This window comes from Neodiprion fabricii, chromosome 4 (genome assembly GCF_021155785.1).
Source record: "Neodiprion fabricii isolate iyNeoFabr1 chromosome 4, iyNeoFabr1.1, whole genome shotgun sequence".
Lineage (NCBI taxonomy): Eukaryota > Metazoa > Arthropoda > Insecta > Hymenoptera > Diprionidae > Neodiprion > Neodiprion fabricii.
Genome location: NC_060242.1, coordinates 4,045,587 through 4,065,829, shown reverse-complemented (window position 1 = coordinate 4,065,829; position 20,243 = coordinate 4,045,587). Strand labels below are relative to the sequence as shown.

The following is a 20,243-nucleotide window of genomic DNA, read 5'->3' as shown; positions in this document are numbered from 1 at the left end:
CTCGCAAAATTACGTCGGAATAGTGCCACAATTAATTTATTCCAGCACTTTTGAAAATCGCGAAAATTTTCGCCAAAAATACAAAGGGGTTAACCTTCCTTTTTTTTTGACCAAAAAATTTTTCGTCTCAGAATTGATTCGTATGACTCTTTCCCGACCAATTGGAGCCCAAGGAACTCAGAAAACGCTGCAAAAGGAGCGTGGGATCAACGGAAGAGAAGATACGAGGAAAAAAGCACCTGCTGAAAAATGTCGAAAATTGAGGTTTTCGTTTTTTGGCTGTAACTTTCGATGCGTTGATCGCAGCGTATCGGGACTGCGCCCAATCGATTTCTCTCGCAAAATTACGTCGGAATAGTGCCACAATTAATTCATTCCAGCACTTTTGGAAATCGCGAAAATTTTCGCCAAAAATACAAAGGGGTTAACCTTCCTTTTTTTTTGACCAAAAAATTTTTCGTCTCAGAATTGATTCGTATGACTCTTTTCCGACCAATTGGAGCCCAAGGAACTCAGAAAACGCTGCAAAAGGAGCGTGGGATCAACGGAAGAGAAGATACGAGGAAAAAAGCACCTGCTGAAAAATGTCGAAAATTGAGGTTTTCGTTTTTTGGCTGTAACTTGCGATCCGTTGATCGCAGCGTATCGGGACTGCGCCCAATCGTTTTCTCTCGCAAAATTACGTCGGAATAGTGCCACAATTAATTTATTCCAGCACTTTTGAAAATCGCGAAAATTTTCGCCAAAAATACAAAGGGGTTAACCTTCTTTTTTTTTTGACCAAAAAATTTTTCGTCTCAGAATTGATTCGTATGACTCTTTCCCGACCAATTGGAGCCCAAGGAACTCAGAAAACGCTGCAAAAGGAGCGTGGGATCAACGGAAGAGAAGATACGAGGAAAAAAGCACCTGCTGAAAAATGTCGAAAATTGAGGTTTTCGTTTTTTGGCTGTAACTTGCGATGCGTTGATCGCAGCGTATCGGGACTGCGCCCAATCGATTTCTCTCGCAAAATTACGTCGGAATAGTGCCACAATTAATTTATTCCAGCACTTTTGGAAATCGCGAAAATTTTCGCCAAAAATACAAAGGGGTTTTACGGTTTAATGGTTTATTCTTTCACCTTCTCCATGACAACATTGGAAAACATTATTGCAAAATTACAAGTAAACACAGGCTTAATTCTAAAACCTTAGCCTAATTCTATATTACTATTTAAGATCTAGGGATAAAAACTTAGAACGGAGAATAGAACAGAGAAAGACGGCGAAGACAATGTCAGAAAAAAAGCGAAAAAGAAAAGAAATGAAAAGAAAACAGAATAAAGCTAAGAAACCAGCAACAAAGAAACGTGGGAAACAGGAAGTGGAGAAGACTAGATGACGAGTCGCCATCAAGAGCGGGTCTCTTCTGTCCGGAAGAGATGCTGATATAGATCGCGTTCAAAAACAGCAAGCGTCGAGACAGACCTGAGTTCAGTAGGTAGAGAGTTCCAGTGTCGAGCGCCTCTGACCGTCAGGGAGTGACGAAAAGCCTCAGAATGCGGAAGGGGCAGCACAAGTTCACCTGGATTTCGCAACGTGGAGGTGGAAGCTGCAGGTGCCTGAAGCGAGAATAATACGGATAAGTATGCGGTCTGCCCCGTGCGCAAGATATTGAACACTGCAATCAGGAGGAGGTAGCCTTACTTTTGCTCCATTTTCCGACCGGCAATCTTTGGTCTCATATTCGACTTAACTGACTCTTTCCTGACCAATTGGACCCCCAGGAACTCGGACAACGCAGCAGAAAGGGCGTGGAATCAACAGGAAAGAAGTTACGAAGGAAAAAGGACCTGCTGAAAAATTTCGAAAATACAGGTTCTGGTTTTTTGGCTGTAACTTTTGATGTGTTGGTCGCAGCGTATTGGGACAACGCCTAATCGATTTCTCTCGCAAAGTTACCTCGGAATAGTGCCAGAGAGAATTTATTCCAGCACTTCTCAAAATCGCGAAAATTTTCGCAAAAAACGAAAAAATTACGTCATAATAGTGTCACAAAGAATATATTCTGGCACCTCCCGAAATCGTCGAAATTATCTTCAAAAATTCACACGGGTTAACCTGACATTCTGGTTTCTTTCAGTGCAACAATTATCATTCGATAGATCCGATTTCAACGTTATTAATTAGACTTATTGGACCCTGAAGAAGCCACCGAAGGTTATTGAGATATCGTTTATACAGCATTCGAAAAATCCGAAGAAATAATTCGTACATTCACCCTGTATTGCATTTTCGTCTCGCAGTTAGCTCAGACTGCTGTTATAAATCACGGTCATATGGACGCTCCAAGAACTCATTGTAGGGTTAATCCAAATTTGATGTGCTCTGAATGAAAACATTTAAAACCATGCTTTCCCAGCGATTCTCGGAACCAAACAAGAATTATTCCGTTCAAGAATTTATTCAAACGACACTTTCCATACCAACTGGGCTCCAAATATACAAAAACAGGCATCTACAAGATCGTAGTCGAAGAAGTTGACTGCAGCTGAAGAAATAAATTAGAAATATCTACACATTTATATTTATATTCAATGGACTTCAGGTTACATAAAATATTACGAATAAAATGTCATACATATTGTGTCCTACAGAGGTGCGTTGCACCCGTATCCTGGCCGAAACTTGAACTACGCTTACAGACTACAATCATAAGTCTATTTCATAATATTCTTCATATTTTGCCCTAAGTGTTGTATGTTGCACTACATTTCCTTCATATAAAATTTAGAATTCCTGTCTTATGATTAGTCAATTTTCCACAATTCAGTTGGTCACTCATTCCCACACTATTTAAGAATTTGTTAATCTACAATACACATACACCCTAATATGTGTACTAGAAATAAGACGTATTGTATAAATTGAAATTGTTAATTACCTCTCTCAAGTACCGATACAGATTACACGTATTTCTACTGTTACTTTCGATCCGTTGCTGCCAGCGACTTTAGACTGCGGGCAATCGACTTCTCTCGCAAAATTACGTCCATATAGTGCAGGAAAGAAATAATTTCATTGTATTGTTAAATCACCCAAATAACTACCTTGATAACCTAAAGGGTCACCCAATCTTTACGAGCGATATTAAAGCAGAAAATTTTTCCTCTAAGAATTGATCCAAATGAATTTTGTTAGTGTCATTGGAACACGAAGACTTTAGTCAAGGCGTTAAAAACATAGTAGAACTAATAGAAGAGAAATTCTGTAGAAAATGAGTCGATTTTTGTTTGTAACATTCTATTCCTTCCATTATTCTCATCGAGTTTATATGGAGCGTAAAAATTGTTCCTTGCAAATTTTTAATGAAATAGGGTATGGATAAATCTATTATAGTGTTTTTGCAAACCAGCAATTATTTTTCTAAAAAACTGAAATACCTAAGTGTCACGATCGTACGATTTTAGGAGCCTAAAACCTAACCTTCTAGAATCGGTATACGACGCCTTATTTTGAGTAATCGGACTCTCAAAGAATGCAAAATAGATACGTGGAAAGTCGTAGGGTTAACAACTGAGGGGAAATGAATTTTTTACATCTTTAGAATAAATTTGCCCCATTAAATCCTCATTTAAATATATCAGGGTGATGCACAGAGTGCAATTTCAATAAAGTATTAAAAGGTGAAAATTCGTTGCGCGCAAGGCTTCTCACTTTATATTTGTAGCATAGCAGACGGATTTTTCTGCCATAATCCACTTGCAAATTCCCACAAAATGTCATAGGATTTTCTCAATAGATTCATTTTCAAAGAAAATGTATCATTTCTCAAAATCATGACAAATTTGAATAATCAAAAGTGAAGAAAAATGCATATAAAGCTTCATTTTTCAAAGAGTTGAAGTATGCAGACTCATACAAGTTAAAAGTTTTTGACGCCTAAAAATTTTGTTCAGGGCCGCAATCTATACGAGCCTATTCACTGAAGGGATAAAAATGTAAAAAGATGAAAATAAGCAAACATCGATTGATTGGCCGTAAATTTTTCGTCAATTTGATGTACCAACAACTTATGCAAATTACTTTTCGCTATCATCCGAGTCATCGAAAACAAGCCACTGTCCATTAACTCATTGCTATGTTCCTGTCTATAACCAATTGCATTTTATGTACCTTAACCAGTAAAAAGAACGTTAGCCTTTCGACAAGTATGGAAGTTGCATGCTAGCGTTCCTCAAATTTGGCTCGTTCCGGACAACAACTTTCGTTTCTAACGCAACGGACTATTTCGTCGAGTCAAATAATACCAGCGTTATTAGACGCTCTAAATCAAATATTTAACAACTATTAGCGTTTTGCGTCATTTGTACCGTTATTTTCATACTGTACTCCGATTTGCTGAAATTTATACCTATATATTTGAAATTCGTCGCGAAATTTATACTGTATAACGTACCTACGGGTAATTTAATCAATGCGGCAGGGCGCCTAAAGCTGCACATCCCACAGATCACACCGCGGTAACTTTCCTCTGATTGTCAGTTCTTCGACTTTTGCCAGTGTGGCGCTACCGTTTGGTGCAGGAGGTGGTGCCACCCGTAGAACTATTCTCGTAACTATTTTATCCGCAAGTTTCCAGGCGGGAGAAAATTCGAAATTATTACTATTTTTTAAGCCATACTATCAGTCAGTACGATTTCATCCCCAGTGAAATCACGTGGCCCCAATTGCGTGCGTATCGAAGAAAAGTTGAACATGAATTTTTCTCGCGTCTGCGTGTTCTGTCTTTATACCCCCCACCCCATCTGTAGATAGCTTTGTGCATTTTTCGTTACCAAATTTACATAACATTTTCTACCGCAATATGCTATCGGTAATGCTGGCTTAGTATATCATTGAACCAATTCAAAGCCAATCAGTTATTACGGTCATTGCTTTCTCTGTGATTTGCGAAAACCTCGAAGAGGGAAACCAAATGTTTGGTCTGATGTCAGTTTCTATTCACACTTAAGTCCTTGTTCTGCAATTGATGAGAAATTTGACGAGAGTAGAGATGCTGCAATATTTTCCAACTCCCATAGTACACGTTACTCGCGCTTACGGTTGAGGTTCATTGTTAGTCCTCACCTACTCTTCGTGTTTTTCCATAGTTCTTCGATTTACCGAGAAGCATGTGGACACAAGGATAACACATAGCTAAATAAACTGTCGTGGAGTTTTTTAAAAATTATTTTATAAAAATCAAAAGTCCGGGCTGCTCAAGGAATCCTTTAAAATATCAAAAAGTTACACTATGTTACAGCAATTCCGTGTAAAGGTATGTATAGTGCTATCATCGATTAGTACGACACATCGTATTACGTATAACACATTCAGTTTAGAAATCATATGAAGTGCTCACGTACAATTACAATCTTACAAGTTTCTAAACTATTTTTAAATAAGAGTAACTCTTATTCTAAAATTACAAAATAATAATCGTAACATCTTCGGTTGATCTAAGACTATGTATTTGAAGCTAATACAGTGGCCGTTAAAAAGGTGAAATTCAGACATTATACGATATATCATCAAAAGCGGGATGAATATGCAGGAAGATATTTAATTTAGCAAAGGATTCATGCTATGTTCGTAAGGTAGGTAAAAAAAAATATCTAGCATATCTGGATCTAGATCAATTCGTCGTCTGCAGCCCTAGCCGAGGCTTCCAGATGAAGGTAGAACTCGAGATCCTGCTTCGTTCCGCTGTAATAACAAGTTTTAATATCGACAACGTTCAAAAATACAATTGTCATTCGTACTTTCATTTTGCAATCGAATTATCGTTACTTCACAGAGGAACTTACGCAGCAAAGTTCATGCTATTCCGCATAAAGCCCTCGTCCTTCTAATTCCAGGTTACGCAGCAACGTTTCGAAGAAGACTCGTACTTCCCGAAGCTCACGCGGCGAAATATCCCGTCCGAAAACCGGAACCGGAACCGAGCGATAGAAGCAAACCCGCTAAGAACTGGAACCGAGAAGGAGTCGACCCTGTGTGTGCGATAGAAATTTAAAACTCCAAGCCTCGAGAGAAATGAGTGTCGTGCCGTCCGGCTCCTCGATACGCTCCGTTATATCCAATTTTCTGGAACACAAATTGAACAATCCCTTCAAGTTTACAACATTTTTTCTTAATACAAACATAAGTTTTGACAGAGGATAGCTAGTTACCTTGTTTCGTGGCTTTCGTGGCTCGTGTTTTGGGGAAAGATTTAAGTATAAATATAGAGATATATACATATGCATGTTAAATAAAGATTATGATAAACAATTGGGATGAAGAGATTATTGACCCAGTATTCCTTCAGCGCTAATTGGCACGCGCCAGATCAGCAGTCCACTACGATAAAATAAGCTCGTTCAATGACGAATCTACGGTAGGTTTGTGAACTAGGTGTAACGTAATGGTTCCAAAAGTGGTTCCAAAATCGTTTCCCGAAACCATAGAACCGACAAAACTCTGAAGAGATCAAGGCAAAAGTCGGATTATCCCGAGTACCACAGATATAATTAGAGACGAAGAATAAGAAAAAGTGTCTGGACTGCAGTAAATTGGAAGCAAAAATCGCGCGGCGGTTGAATTTCGCATTAGGTAATATAGAGAATCGAACGCGTCAATCCGTGTTCCGAGCTTTCATTAAATTTTCAATGTACGAGCCCTGGGGGTCCGGTGATGCCGGGAGATCTGTAGCTCCCGACAGGTTAGTCGTAAGTGCAGGTAATACCGGCTCGATAACGAATGGCGAAATAAGTGAAAATAGGAGATAAGCGGAGGAGCAGAGGCGAGAAAGGCGGCGGTTGGTTGGCATGACTAGCGGCCAAAGAGGCTCCGTCGGCAAGGTTATAAGGGCGGACAAGGACGTGGCTAAAACTTCATCCCTAACCGGGGGACAGGGAGAGAGAGAAAGAGAGAGAAAGAGAGGACGGCGGTGCACAGAGAGGAGCGAAGTTGGGTCCGTAGGAAGCCAACGGAACCTCAACGCCGAGCAAGGCTGGGCTGGGTTCGTCGTAGCGCAGAGGCAGAGGCAGAAGAGACGACCGCTTGAAATCCCTCCTTCCCGCCTTTCCTGCCTGCTCGGTGCTGGGCCGTCCGCCATGCCACTACGCGAGGCGGGCGAACGTACAGGCTAGGCCGGCGCGGTCCTGTAGCCCATTTGGCATTTCCCCAGCTATAGCGTCGGTCCTGTAGCCCATCGTTGTTATCGTCCCGCAGCTGCATAAAGTCGGCTCCCCTCTCGTCGGGCGCACCCCGTCCCCTCCACGCCGCGCCCCGCCGCGGCAGTCCACAAATCTAACGGCGACGGTGGCGCGGCCAGCAGGGACGCCACGAACTCGCGCCCCCCTCTTAGCCAGCCAACCTAACCTCTGCCCGTCTCTCTGTACGTACGGCGTCCTTGTCGTCCTATCGATTCTCCGCCCTGCCCCGCTTCGTCCCCCGGTAACCTTGGTAGAGAATAACCCGCCGTTCAATTCAAGGAATTATGACGGCCCCAGCTCTCTTTCCCACTCTCTTGCCTCCACTTCGTCAGGGTCGTGGAGATATTTACGCGCGCGCGCGCGCGCGCCCGCGTGAGAGAGAGAGAGAGAGAGAGAGAGAGAGAGAGAGAGAGAGAGTGCGTGCGTGCGTGTGTGTGTGAGAGAGGAGTTAAAAGAGAGGACGAGGAGAGAGAGGCTAGACCTCGGTTCCAACCGGGGAACGCAGTCTTCTTCGACGGACGCCGTCGTGTTCTCCAAAATTTTTCCTCATGTCCCCCTCCCGCCTTCACCCCTCGCCCAGCCACCTCCCCCACCATCGGCCGACGGACCGAGAGGTTCTTTCCAAAAATTTCCGTCCTCCACGGCGCTGAGGTTATTCTAGCTGGTACCGGAATACAACCGTGCAGCCACCGCGCCAGCCAACGCTGTGTGTTTTTTCTCCTTATCGATTACTCGTATTTAACTTGGTACGCCCATGCGTCTATACAGAAAAATAACTGCACCTACATGTGAATACACATCCACGCAATATGGCTAAGTAAGAGGACGGAGAAGAAAAAGATTGTGACGGAAAAAAAAGAAGCAACCAACAACTTCATTTCTCACGAAGATCCGTCACAAACGGATGGCAAAACTACCCGCTATATCAATTTTCCTGCGCAAGTCAACTAGAAGAGAGATCTTCTTTGATATTTTATATCTCTTTCTAGACGGTAAACACGTCCAAGTTCTACTTTCTTTCCAAAAGTAGGAGGAAACCGAAACAACAAGTTACGTAACTGATAAGGTGATGAAAAAAATCACTTTCAATCACCATCGTCACAATTTTCAGTCGTCTCTACCGTTACCCCCCCATTTCAGTTCGTTGAGCTACCAAAATCAAGACGCAAATCTACAAAATCCTTGAATATAGTGTGACGCTACTGTTCCGAGGACCTTAAGTTGATGCGACTGATTAGCGGATCGTGTCTAACATTATACGCGTATTTGCCGAGTGAAATATGACTGACGTAGGTCGTTTCGGTGCCGAAGTCTGGGTATCAATTACTCTGCTGAAGCCTCTAGCCTAAAGGAGCCTAGATCCTAGGCTCTACCGTTCCGACTTCAAGGAGAGTTGTCATTGCAGGATTTACCCGTCGCCCTCCACGTTACATCGTGTTTTCAAGATATAGCTGCGCTCTCCGACATCCCGACGACATGTCGCCGAAACACGATCTCGTGGTTGTACTGATTTAGTGAGAAAAATATGATAAACAAAAAAAAAAAAAAAGAAAAAAGAAACGACACACGTTCCACTTTCTCGGACGAGCAAGATTATGACCGCAAACCGGGTGTTCCGTCGTCTGAATAGACCCTTCTTCTCACCTCGAGTCCTCACGAAGTGGTGCAGCCCCAAACGGAGGCGCAACGCCTTCGGATGACGGAAGCTCACAGTCCTCGTTGGTTCTCGATCTTCGAGTACTACCCTGTGTGCCTTTCTACCTATAACGTGCACGTGATCCGATCGCGTTTGCCAACATTCAACAAGTGAGTGATGCTGACGCACTACACACGCGGTAACATCGTGCAGCCTCTCTGGACCTCAAAGTCCTCGCCACCCCCCCCCCCCCCCATCCCGTTCGACTACCCCGAAATTTACGGTGATAAGACAGCCCAGGAAAAGCCTCTACTCGATGTGCATATATATATATATACGGCATACATCTTGATCTTAGACGATAATGAACCATTTTCATTCCATCTTCGCAAGTAATAAAATGTTTTCTCGTACACGTATATAGATGTGTATAAGACCTTTCGTTTATTTTCTTCATTTCTCTTCCAAGTATCCTTTAAATTTCAGATTTAAGGTAAAGGTTGCAGCAACTGGAGTTTAAACATTTCTTGGATTGCTGCAGGTATCGGGGAGTTTTAAGATTCAAGGAAAACAGTACCCTGTTATCCAGGTAAATTGGGATGTCGGACTTCCGTCAAAATTGGCAAAAATATTGAATGAAGTTTTCGTGCCGTAAATGTGTACAAAATTTTAAGACACCAAACGGTTTCTGAACCCCCGCCGATCTATTGACTGAGTATTCTTACCTGTGCCGAGCTCGAAGATCCTCTTGTATTCTCGAGTCCCTTTTGAACCTGTATTTCAAATATCTCTAGCCTTTATTTATGACCTGCGATACTTGGACCTCGGATTTTCAGTCCGGGAAAAGCGATGAGAATTTTTTCAAAAAAATTTGCAGGAATCTGATACTCTCTTGTGCATAATACCAATGCGAGCAAGACGTCTCCGGCAAAAATTTCGAGAAATATTCAGGGTTCAAATTTACGATTTGGTATTGTTCAGTTTGTTTTATTCAGGGTCGGGGTGGGGGGGCAGAGTTCGAGCACTTCGGCTTCTCTCCGATAGCCTCGCGGAGATATTTATTAACCGTGATCAGGTCACGGCGTGGTGTCAGTATTACGGTACCTAGATCTGAAATTCGCGCATGTGCCTACGGTCTCCTGATGTCTGCCATGGCGGGAACACAATTGTACAACGAAATACCTCGTGCACACTTTTCGTGAGCATTGACGAATATGTATAATTTTTTTGATCCTATTTCTCAGCGCCAGATCAATATCAACGGTATTAAGTTTACCTAAATAACAAGGATCTGGACAATTGTGTGCACGAATTACGTGACTATTTTGCCAGGATAACAGAAAATAGACTAGAATCAAGAAGCGGAAGTAAGGATAGAATATTATTTGTTGTTTAGAGAAACAAAATACAAAACAATATCGTTTTAATTCATGCACGTAAACAGGCAAAAAAATAAAACAGGGAAAGAGAGACAGAACATTCGGTTCTCCCTGATTTTTCACCGCCTAAGGCAGGTTGGGAAAAATTTTTTTGAAACGCAAAATTATTCGACGCGGCCTGGTCTTTCCGTAAAGTTGGTAAACGCCCCGCGAGCGAGTCGAGGGGGAGTTTTTGTCGAGCTTATTCTCGCCCGGCGCCAAGGGGGCGCTTTTTAGTGCCCTGGAGCAGCCCGCCTGGCACGGAGAAGAGAAAAGGAATTCAAAGAGTCCTTTCTTCGCTCGAAACGTTTTTTGAAAACGTACACTGACGACGAGAATCATTTAATTTAGTAAAGTTATTAGAAAATACTAGTAAATTGAATATCGTTAAAATAACGGATCGATAATTGCTGCAATCGTAAAAAAAAAAAAAAAAATGTGTCACAAGTAACAATTTAATCTGATTATAATTGCCAATACTGATGCGCTGTCTGGTTACTGTAGCGTTCAATCTGTTTAGTTTAGTCAATTTTTTCAATCATACAAAACGTTGACATTATTTTATTACTCCACCCACATTAAATGATCGCAACAGCTGTAATCTGATTAGTAAGAATGATCGTAATCAAAAATAATAGTAACACGTAATAGAATTTCTGATTACTCCAACTCGAAGCCTGATTTTCAGTTTATACCTACCCGGATCCATATTTTTTAATTATGGGAAAAAAATTGGAAACAGCTCAAGACTGTATATAAATAGCAAACCATAAACAGAAATTTCTTTCGGTGTAGGTAATTCACTCTCTCTCTCTCTCTCACAAATTACGGCTAATGATAAAGTATTCTCATTCTCATTATCACTGTCAGATATTGAGCTCAGAATTCGTGCTAATAATTACGGATATACATGTATACAGTATAATAAATAATACCCGCTACGTAGAAACGTTATGCCCCTTCTTACGTGATACCGTCTGATATTTCGAAAACCCACCCGTGACGTATGGAACCAAAACAACACCCCGATTGAAGTTACGACTGCAAATATAATCCTCGCCCGAATATTGCAGAGTCGCGACTTCTTTTCGATTATATTAACGATAAATTGTATTTTATATTATACGAGCATTGCACTTTTTTTTTTGTTTTTTTTTTGTAACCAGCACTGATGTGTAGTCTATTTTTACAAGGATTATAATTCGCGAAACGTAAGTTTATATTCTCTCGGATAATTAATCGTGTTATTAGGTACAGTTTTCACAGAGGAATGTCAGCTGTTACTTCTTCATAGTTGTTGTATTGGAAAAAAAATTCTATCAAATAAGTGAAAATGATAACTGAAGCAAATTTTTCATACACATTATATCCGAGTTATTTATTTGTGATTAATCGTCTAAAATGCGCCAAAGCAATGGCGAGGCGACGTTCTAACGCAAATTACAATTGAGCAGCACAATGGAAATCTTAGGAGCCTCGCGTATTCAAGTGTTATATATCAGTAAACATACATAGATCCTTCGATGCATATACTGCATATAGCTATATTCTGTTCTTACATATTTTTTCAGGTAATAAATCACCGAAATTAATCAAGTGCCTATTATTTGTTTCTACATTGCAGATAGAATGCTACACCATGGAATATCCCGTGCAAAGGATGTGCCTCAGGATTTGCAAAATCTTGCAGAAGTGGAACTGACGACTATTTTCAATTCTAGCATTCGTTACCCGACGCAATTTGCAATAATTAGGTGCTCAGAGCGAGTTTAAATTTTCCGCCCAGTTTTATTTCAATTTTTGCCTCGCGCTTTTCTCTCTCTCTCTCTCTCTCTCTCTCTCTCTCTTCTCCTTTCTCCGTCGCACCCCTCTCTTCACCCCTTGTGACCCATTTCCCTCCGTCCAACCCGTACGAGGTTGGCTCACTCGTACCATTTGTTTACTTCTTGACCGTACCAATTGTGAAAGTTTCGCGAATGATTTTCCTCTGTATAAGTCTTCGGGTTGTCGTGCTGCAGCAGAAAAAAAAAGAAAAAACGGCTTGCATTTTTATGCATTTCCAGATATTTTTCCCTCGCGAAGTTATAACAGAGCCTGTCGATTCGCTTTGCTGCGCTTCGTCTTTCTCTCGTCGATCTACAGACAGCACTTGCAGCTCGCTAACTCACCGGTAAGAAGTTCGAGCTGGTGCAGGCGATTGACGTCACGGACCAGCTACCTACAGCCGGAAGAACCAACTGCTATCACGCCCAAGAGCACATCGTGCCGAGGATCGAGCTTCGGCCGGTGAGCGATGCTGAAGAATTAAATGGTACCGGTCTCGACGTCGCTCTGAAAAACTGCGGTGAAACTTATGAGAAAGAAAAGCCAAGGATAACGCTGCTCGCGTATCGACCAGAAGGTTGCCGTTTGACATTCGAGTGATCGGTTAATTTTGAATATAAGATATTTTGCAAAGCAGTCAGGGAGGAGACGACTTGATCTTTGGAATTTCATGCGATTTTCTTCAAGGATATTCCTCGACAAGCTGAAATTGCTATCATGCTCGTCGGATTGACGGTACGTTGTGTGGAACCGAGCATCGCTGCTGGACTAATGAGAGCACGGTTCCAGGAGAATAAGACCGAGGTAGGTAACCTGCCACCTTCTGGAGCGGTGCGCTGCTGGGTGAACGGGCGTCGGATCGATTCCCGCGCAAAAACTACCGCGCACAAGCCGACCAACCAATCGTAGAATTTTCAGAGTAAACCGAACTAATAATTCGACTATTTTCGGGTACTCGTGAATATTTTATGTATACCTGTCTGTTTGATATCTGACGACGAGCCGAGCACCACGAGCACATCGCGCGCCTTGGTTCTGCCACTGGCAAATCCGTAATTGCGGTTCAGATTATTTTATTTCCGCTTGACGCATGTACTTATAATTATAAGTTACTTGGGTAGAACCATAAGTGCAGATTATGCGTAACGAAACGTTGATTATTCCCACATGCCGGCTTTTATATTCAATTTCTCTTTCTTTTATTATTCTTTTTTTTCTGTTTTATTCGGCACTGCGGAGAGACTTTTTAACGATTCATGCTAATTCCTGTAGGTATACGAGTACATGACGATCACGCGGGGGTTTGTATTATATAGGGTAAGGGTTGGGGATGTTGCTACATGAGCCCAGAATTAAAAAGTCTTCAGTTTCTCTCCGATCGCGCGAAACCGAAACGAGGGTTAGATTTTTCTTTCTTCAAAAACCATTCACACCGGTGACATAATCGGTTCAACTTATTCTCATTGTCAGAAGCATCCATTTGACAGATATTTAAGCTGTACCTGTTAAGGGTGCCGTTGAACGTGTATCGAAGTACAACGGTCCGGAGTTTCGCCTGCGCCTAAATTAAATGGAAATGCAATCTAAACAGTGGTCAGCACGATTATTTCCCGTGGCTATCCAATATTGTGATAGCGGTGCAATTTGATTTCTACATCATCGCATATCTCAGTGCAGCTTTACATATGTATTATACGTGGTGTATACGTATATATACATATTCTTTTTCTTTCGCGTCCACCTTTGAAAATATTCGATAGCGAAATCTTGTCTGACCTCTGGAAATTTTTCCAAATCATCGATTTGTCACGATTACGTGACTAGGCAGGGAGTTGGCACACGGATTTCGTTCGGTACTCGCCGAGTGAAGAAAGATCCTCCGGAGGAACTGTTTTGACGTTTAGAAAATTTGAGCCCATAGCCGGTGGTGGAAAACGGCCACGGTCAGACGAATCGGGATATCAATTTGCACAGCATTGCACGGGGCGACGCTTCAGTATTGATCCGAACCAAGTTTCATCGATCGAGTTGCTAGGGCGCTTACAGCGGCCCGAGTAGCTCGGGTTTAACCGGTCATTATTCGATTTTTCTCTTCGTGTATACCTTTGCGGCGGAAAGTCGTCCTCGGCATATTTCCGGATTTAAGCGACGAAGAATTAATCAACCGCAGGTGAATCGGTCTGTCGCCGAATTTTCTTTTATCCATCTTTTCGTCCCTCCAATGAAAAATTTCCATGATAATTCCCAGCTTCTCGTTCTTTCCCTCGCCCAGCTCGCTCTGTTCTCGGAGATGCCCACGCCAAGTTTGACAAAGTTTTACGCAGGTTTTTGGCTCTATTACCGAGGGGTGGAAACGCGTCGGATCCCCGGTCCTACGATTAGGAAAGTTCCTTGAGACTTGGTGTAACTTTACGAGGTTGCGGTCTTGGTTGGGCAAAGAGACCGGAGTGCCAGCCAGGCGCCTCAAACACTGGCGGACTTTTTTAAAAGTGAAAAATACCGAGTGATAAAATAGCCAAGCTTGGAATTAGCGGTAGTTCAGATCGTTCGTGCTGGACTATGCGATGTTGACCGTGTACACTTGGGGCAAAGATACAAGCCTGAATCAAAATTCGCAATGCGAACATCGAGTGCTGTTACTCCTCTAACATTATATTTGTAAGAGGTATGCCGGTACTCAAGTTGTGTGCGTAGACAGGTAGGCATCATGCAGAAAATCACGCCGTTGAGAAACTAATTGCAAGTGTAGAGTATGTCGGACGTCATCAACCGGACGTCCACTTGTTATTCATTGGTCACACGCAGGCTGTGTAGTTGACCGTTCGAGAGACGCCGACGTCTGTTCTACCCGTTCTCCGTATTCTCATTTCTGTATCCGCGTTCTTTTTCCTTCTTCCTTCTTTACCAACAGTCTGTAATTGCCGCACAGTTCCGAACCGTTTCGGATATCGATAGATTCTGGCTGTGCCGATGACGCTAGCCCGTCACGGGCGCCGAACGAAGTGACCGTAAAAGTCGAGTTCACAGGAGACTGACGGTGCTTTTCACCGGCCGCGCTTTCCCTTTCTACTTTTTATTCGACCCTGGCCGAGTGGCTGACCAAGACGAGATCTACCACTGGTGCAAGTGCCTGATCCCCGGAGTGACTTACTGTTTAGTACTGCTAGGAAAGGCGTGAGCTGATTGATGCGACGTGTGTGCAGAGAAATTCGGACTTCAGGAACCGGGACTGCGGACTACCGCTCTGCATTACATGGCCGAAAATACCCAAGGCTTACTAGAATTTCATAGGTGAACTGGAGACGACGTAGTGTCGAAACTAGCCGTTGATTGGGAATTTCAGCATCGGATGGTGTGGGATTGACACCAAATCAAATAGTAGTCCAATGTATAGTATTTCCAAGGCAACAATGTCTCAAAATTGTTGCTTTACGACGGTCGTTTTTCTCCCAGCGTTTGTTCCAAGCGTCCAAAACTTCGACGAGGTTATAACGTACTTACATGGTGCGACTTGGCTTCTCTGAAACCTCTGTGGAAAAATGGGATTCCTCTTCTGCGAAAGAAACCGTACGATGTCGTGCCTTCCCCGGTGCCTAGTTCGTCGTTTCGTTTTTTCAAATTGGTATATTCGGTTGCTTGTCCCAGCAGTGCGAGGAAAGTATATTAATTTTGAAAAATATCTTCCAATTCGTGTAATTAGCTCGATTTCGACTCGGTGTTTTTCCGCTCCTCGATACTCGAGTTGTTACGGCGGCTCTCGCTATATACCCCCGGCTCGTGAACATCCACTACGCCAGTGTCGAACCCAATTGGTAACCCTGTTCGTTCTCTGCAGCGGCTATATGCTTATCTCGAGGAAACCTCGCGTCTATATTACCGACGATTTCTACGAATTCTGCGCCGAGCAGCGAATATGCGTTTCAACGCAGTGACATTTGAACGTACCGGCGCCTCTTCCGTCTCTCTCGCTCCCGTCAGCCGCGTACCTATCCAGTACTTTGGACTCGGACTTTCTCCGTCTCCGTCGCTGCCCTGGCCTCCTCTCCCCCCGCCGCGATTCGCCCTGATCGTCGCTCCTCGTTCCACCCGAGGCAAAGTCCGTCTCTCTCGCTCACCTCACTCCAGCGGCACCGGGAGAACCGGCAACGCCGGAAACCCGCGATATCAGCGATGCTGGCAACGCAGCAGTGACTCAGCACCGCTGGCGCTGGTGCCGGGGCCGCACACAGCGAGCTGAGACCATTTACTAACGAGTATTCCATGCACACACGAACGCGGGCACACAGGACGAGGCACACGGTCGCACGGGGAAACGCGGGCTTGGTAGTGGAGCAAGACTCACCGCAGCGTTTCGGAGGAGATATTTTCGAATGGTGAAATCTGAATTCTCAGTTTTCAACGAGGAACGAACAACGACTAACTCGCTTCTACGCTCGTAGAGGTAAACTCGCTCATCGGGGAGTCGAAGCCATCGGAATACCGTCGCGTCTGATTCCGAACCCCCTACGCATCGCCTGGCTATTCGCAACTCCGAGCCGTTCCGAAGAAAAGCGGTTACGCGACCTGATGCTTCGCACATCGAGCACTCGGGCTCTACCTCGTTTCAGGAATTCAAACGGTCGTCGGCCTTCTTTACCGATGCAGCAGGAAGCGTAGACGTCATGTCATGTCCGGTCTTTCCGTATGTTGGTCAATGCGGGAACTACACTCTAACTATACATACCTGCATGACGCAGGGCCGAGGCATTTGCTCGAGAACCCCAGGATCTCCCGCCAATGCGTCATTGCTACATTTCGATCTGCGCAAGGTGATCGAATCCACTCTACATCGCTTTTCGTACTCGGTCGATCCACGGTTCAACGTCGAATGTTGTTGATATTTTTGTAATAAACTCTCAAAGAGATGGATAAGTCAAGAACAAGAAGCTAGTGTCTCGTTTGTCCAAAACCCTGCGCCTCTATTCTCCGACTTTCATCTTCCATGCAACTTATCCCTATTGCGAACACGTTCGCAAGTATACGCCGAACTCTTAATTGGGTAAATTCCCGCCCTTCTATAAATCGCACGGGAGATCTTGAGGCAAAGAAAAGAGGACAGAGGGCATCGCTTTTCCGGAAATTAGCATTATTTTATTATCTCCTACAACCGCAGTGTTTCGGAGAGAGTGCTTCCTTTCCTGTCCATCCGTCACTGGGTAGTGATACCGAGGTCTCGTAGGTACGCGCAATGTAGACCGCACACATGCATTCTTTTGACGCAATGTTTTATGGCAACAGGTAGGTGACGTACACGTCAACGATTTTACGGGGGCGAGTGCATAACCTCGATAACCCTCGAGAGGTCGAGGGAGCGACAAAGCTGTGCGGATAGTCCGACGGTGGAGGTGCATTGAACGTGGTCCAACAAACCCAGAGGAATGAAAGGACAGCGGTGCGTTTGGGACGACTTCGATGTTTAACTGACAGCGAGTAGCCACGTGTACCGCATTATGTACGCCATCCCCGCCACTCTCCTGGTCTCTTATCACGACCTAGTCACTGCGTTCTCACTTCCGGACTCGCGTAGGTGCGGCGCCAGTGACGTCCTTGAATGACGAAACGAGTATCAGACTTACGACAGAACTTCTGAGATTTCTACTCACTCTGTATAGCTGGAAGAGGATCGATCGAACTCGAAACCGTTGCAGTCGAGGACACCCGACAGGAGAGCGTATGAGCGCAGAACAGCTCTTATCCGAGACTCTCCCCTCGGAATGCTTGACCAAAGTCCTCCGCGGTCTTTCCAGGACTTAACCGACAGATGTGCGCCTTGGAGCCCTCTGGTAGTCGATCCATGCGATCGGCGAGCGTGCCTGGTGTTGCACCTGTGTGTGAGTGTGTCTGCGCGATTGCAGTGTGAAACATTGGGTCACCTTCCCTCCATCGACAGTCGCCCGCCTGTCCTAGGGTGGAGAGAAGTCCAGACAGACCCGAGACCGGGTGCAATGCGGCGGTTGTGCCAGTCCTGCTGGTCAACCGAGCCGGCTGCTGAACGCAGCTGCTGTTCACAGTCTCCCCGGAAGACCGTCCCAAGCCTACTGGCTTCCCATCCTGCATTGATACGTAACGATCGCAGCTCGCAAGGATCGTTTCTTACGAACGTGATGGGGTGAATAACGGAAGAACACTTGGTACTTAACGCAACAGGGTTGTATCCAAGAGTAAAATGAAGAATAAGAACGCGATGGTCAAACGCAGAAGCGTCGGACCATCGGACGTAGGGAGATTTACCGAGAGACACGAGTCAAAGCGACTAAGCCAATCACCAAGGTCGTGGGTCGATTCAATCGTCGAAACGCATTCCGATCTATCGTCTTATCGTCATATCGATTTATCGTCATCCTCCGAATGATCGCAGGGTAGTGGCCTCGGTTCTTTCACCCCATGCAACACGAAGCAGTTCTCAAATCCGCGGGGGATTGTGTCCTTCGATGCCTTACGGTGACGTACCTGTTGCTTACATTACACATATCCCGTTGTGTTGGATCACTCCAAAGCACGTGCGGTTCCAGAACTCGTGGGAGGGTGTGCGGCTCTGTTCATGCTAATGCCGACCTTCCACCTTGCTGCACCGCCAAGCGAAGGAAGATGTCTGTATTCACAATGCCCACCTCTCCTATCCCTATCTCGGTCACGAATTCCCTTTCTTCCTTATGAACCCCTCGCCCCAGGATGGTGCCAGCGTCAACTGCTCCCGCTGGTTCCTTTGCCACCTGTGCCTGGCGATTAGGTCACACGCCACCAGCTGCTCGGAGACTACTGCGGCGAGCAGGTACCGGGAGTAAATTTCACAGCACGATCAGGGCGAAGGTCACGGTGAGATTCTTGGTCTATTTATTGGGGGATTCGTCTGCCCTGGATAATAGCGAGTCCGGTGTCGTTAACAAGGCCATAAGTGTTATCCATAGGGCGAGGAGGGTGGCGGGACGGCGGGTAGCAGACGAACGATTCGTCCGGCAAGTGGCGCCGTCGTGTTCACGCCAGACTGATCCCACCCACGACCCACTACGTTTAACATAAGACCGCCGCCCGGCAACGCGCCGCTCCGTCAAAGATCGCCCATTCCCATGCTGATCCTGTATGGGTGTTTACGAGGTATGGGTAGAGGGCAGGCTCTCCGAGGGATCGGGACAAGCAACAGGTCTCCCAGAGGTTCAACGACACTGCCAGATGGAATAAAATCGTCCATACTATGGATCCTTCCTCTTTATAATCTCTACCGAGTTCACAAGGCTACTAGATTTCCCTAGATACTAGATCGAACGAAATGGCTCACCTCTACATCGTCGTCGAATTTTTATTTTTTTCCCCCCAGTTTCATTATGTTTATACAAGTTTAAAGTAATAGTCTCCGATCCATCTTCGGTCTGCACGGGACCATAATTGAGCTATTGTAATTTTTGCGAGAGCGATTCAATCGGTGGTTTCGATCTCCTTCAGGGTGTCCTGGTCGCAAGCGGCCCTCCTCGCGAGTTTGTAACTCACCCGCGGAGCTGGGGGAGGTGGACTAAACTTGTCCGGCGTGGATGAAAACTTGAGGCCAAACACCCCAGTGACCCTGTTACCTCCCGGCACGAGCAACAGCCAGGCATTAAGGAGGAATTAACAAAGGGTAGAGATAGATATACTCACGCTACTATACACGACCCGTTTCTAGCCGGGAATCGGACGCTAGCCCACCCTTGGTTACCTAGAAGAAGCAACAGGTCCTTGAGGATGCAATCATACGCTGGCCGGTGCGCCACTTCCGGCGGCGGAGTTTCCTGTGTCAAACTAATGGGAATTCCGTATTCCGCATTGCCAGCGTTCCCCTACCGGCAAAACGGTCGCGGCTGGCGTGTTCTCTTATCCCTGGTCGTGCACACTTTGTTAACCATAGACCTACACACAGCCACTAGGCAGGGCAGTGAAATCACCGAAAGAGCTCCCGGAGCCCGGAATGATCGGTTGGACCGTCGAGAAAGTACGTATAAGAGATCAGCGAGGGAGAATCGAAACGGTATCGGTGAGACCACGGTGTCCAGTGAAAAGTTCGTAAGAAATTCAAGGACATTAAAAATAGAATATCTCTGAGACATAAGAAACAAAATTAAAGGATAGTTTC

General features: G+C 44.8%; 2 long non-coding RNA genes across 3 annotated transcripts; both read right to left on the bottom strand.

Moving 5' to 3' along the window:
* Positions 1–5,237: 5,237 nt before the first annotated feature.
* Positions 5,238–6,329, bottom strand: LOC124179571. The gene is made up of 3 exons (XR_006870101.1): positions 6,197–6,329; positions 5,831–6,110; positions 5,238–5,729 (listed from the first exon to the last, which is right to left on the bottom strand). It is a non-coding gene; the product is annotated as an uncharacterized LOC124179571 (long non-coding RNA).
* Positions 6,330–10,226: 3,897 nt separating this feature from the next.
* LOC124179570 lies at positions 10,227–16,648 on the bottom strand. Of its 2 annotated transcripts, none has more exons than XR_006870100.1 (3): positions 16,046–16,648; positions 12,445–12,615; positions 10,227–12,288 (listed from the first exon to the last, which is right to left on the bottom strand). It is a non-coding gene; the product is annotated as an uncharacterized LOC124179570 (long non-coding RNA). The 2 variants fall into 2 exon arrangements; XR_006870099.1 differs by lacking the exon at positions 16,046–16,648 and adding an exon at positions 13,077–15,593.
* Positions 16,649–20,243: the final 3,595 nt, after the last annotated feature.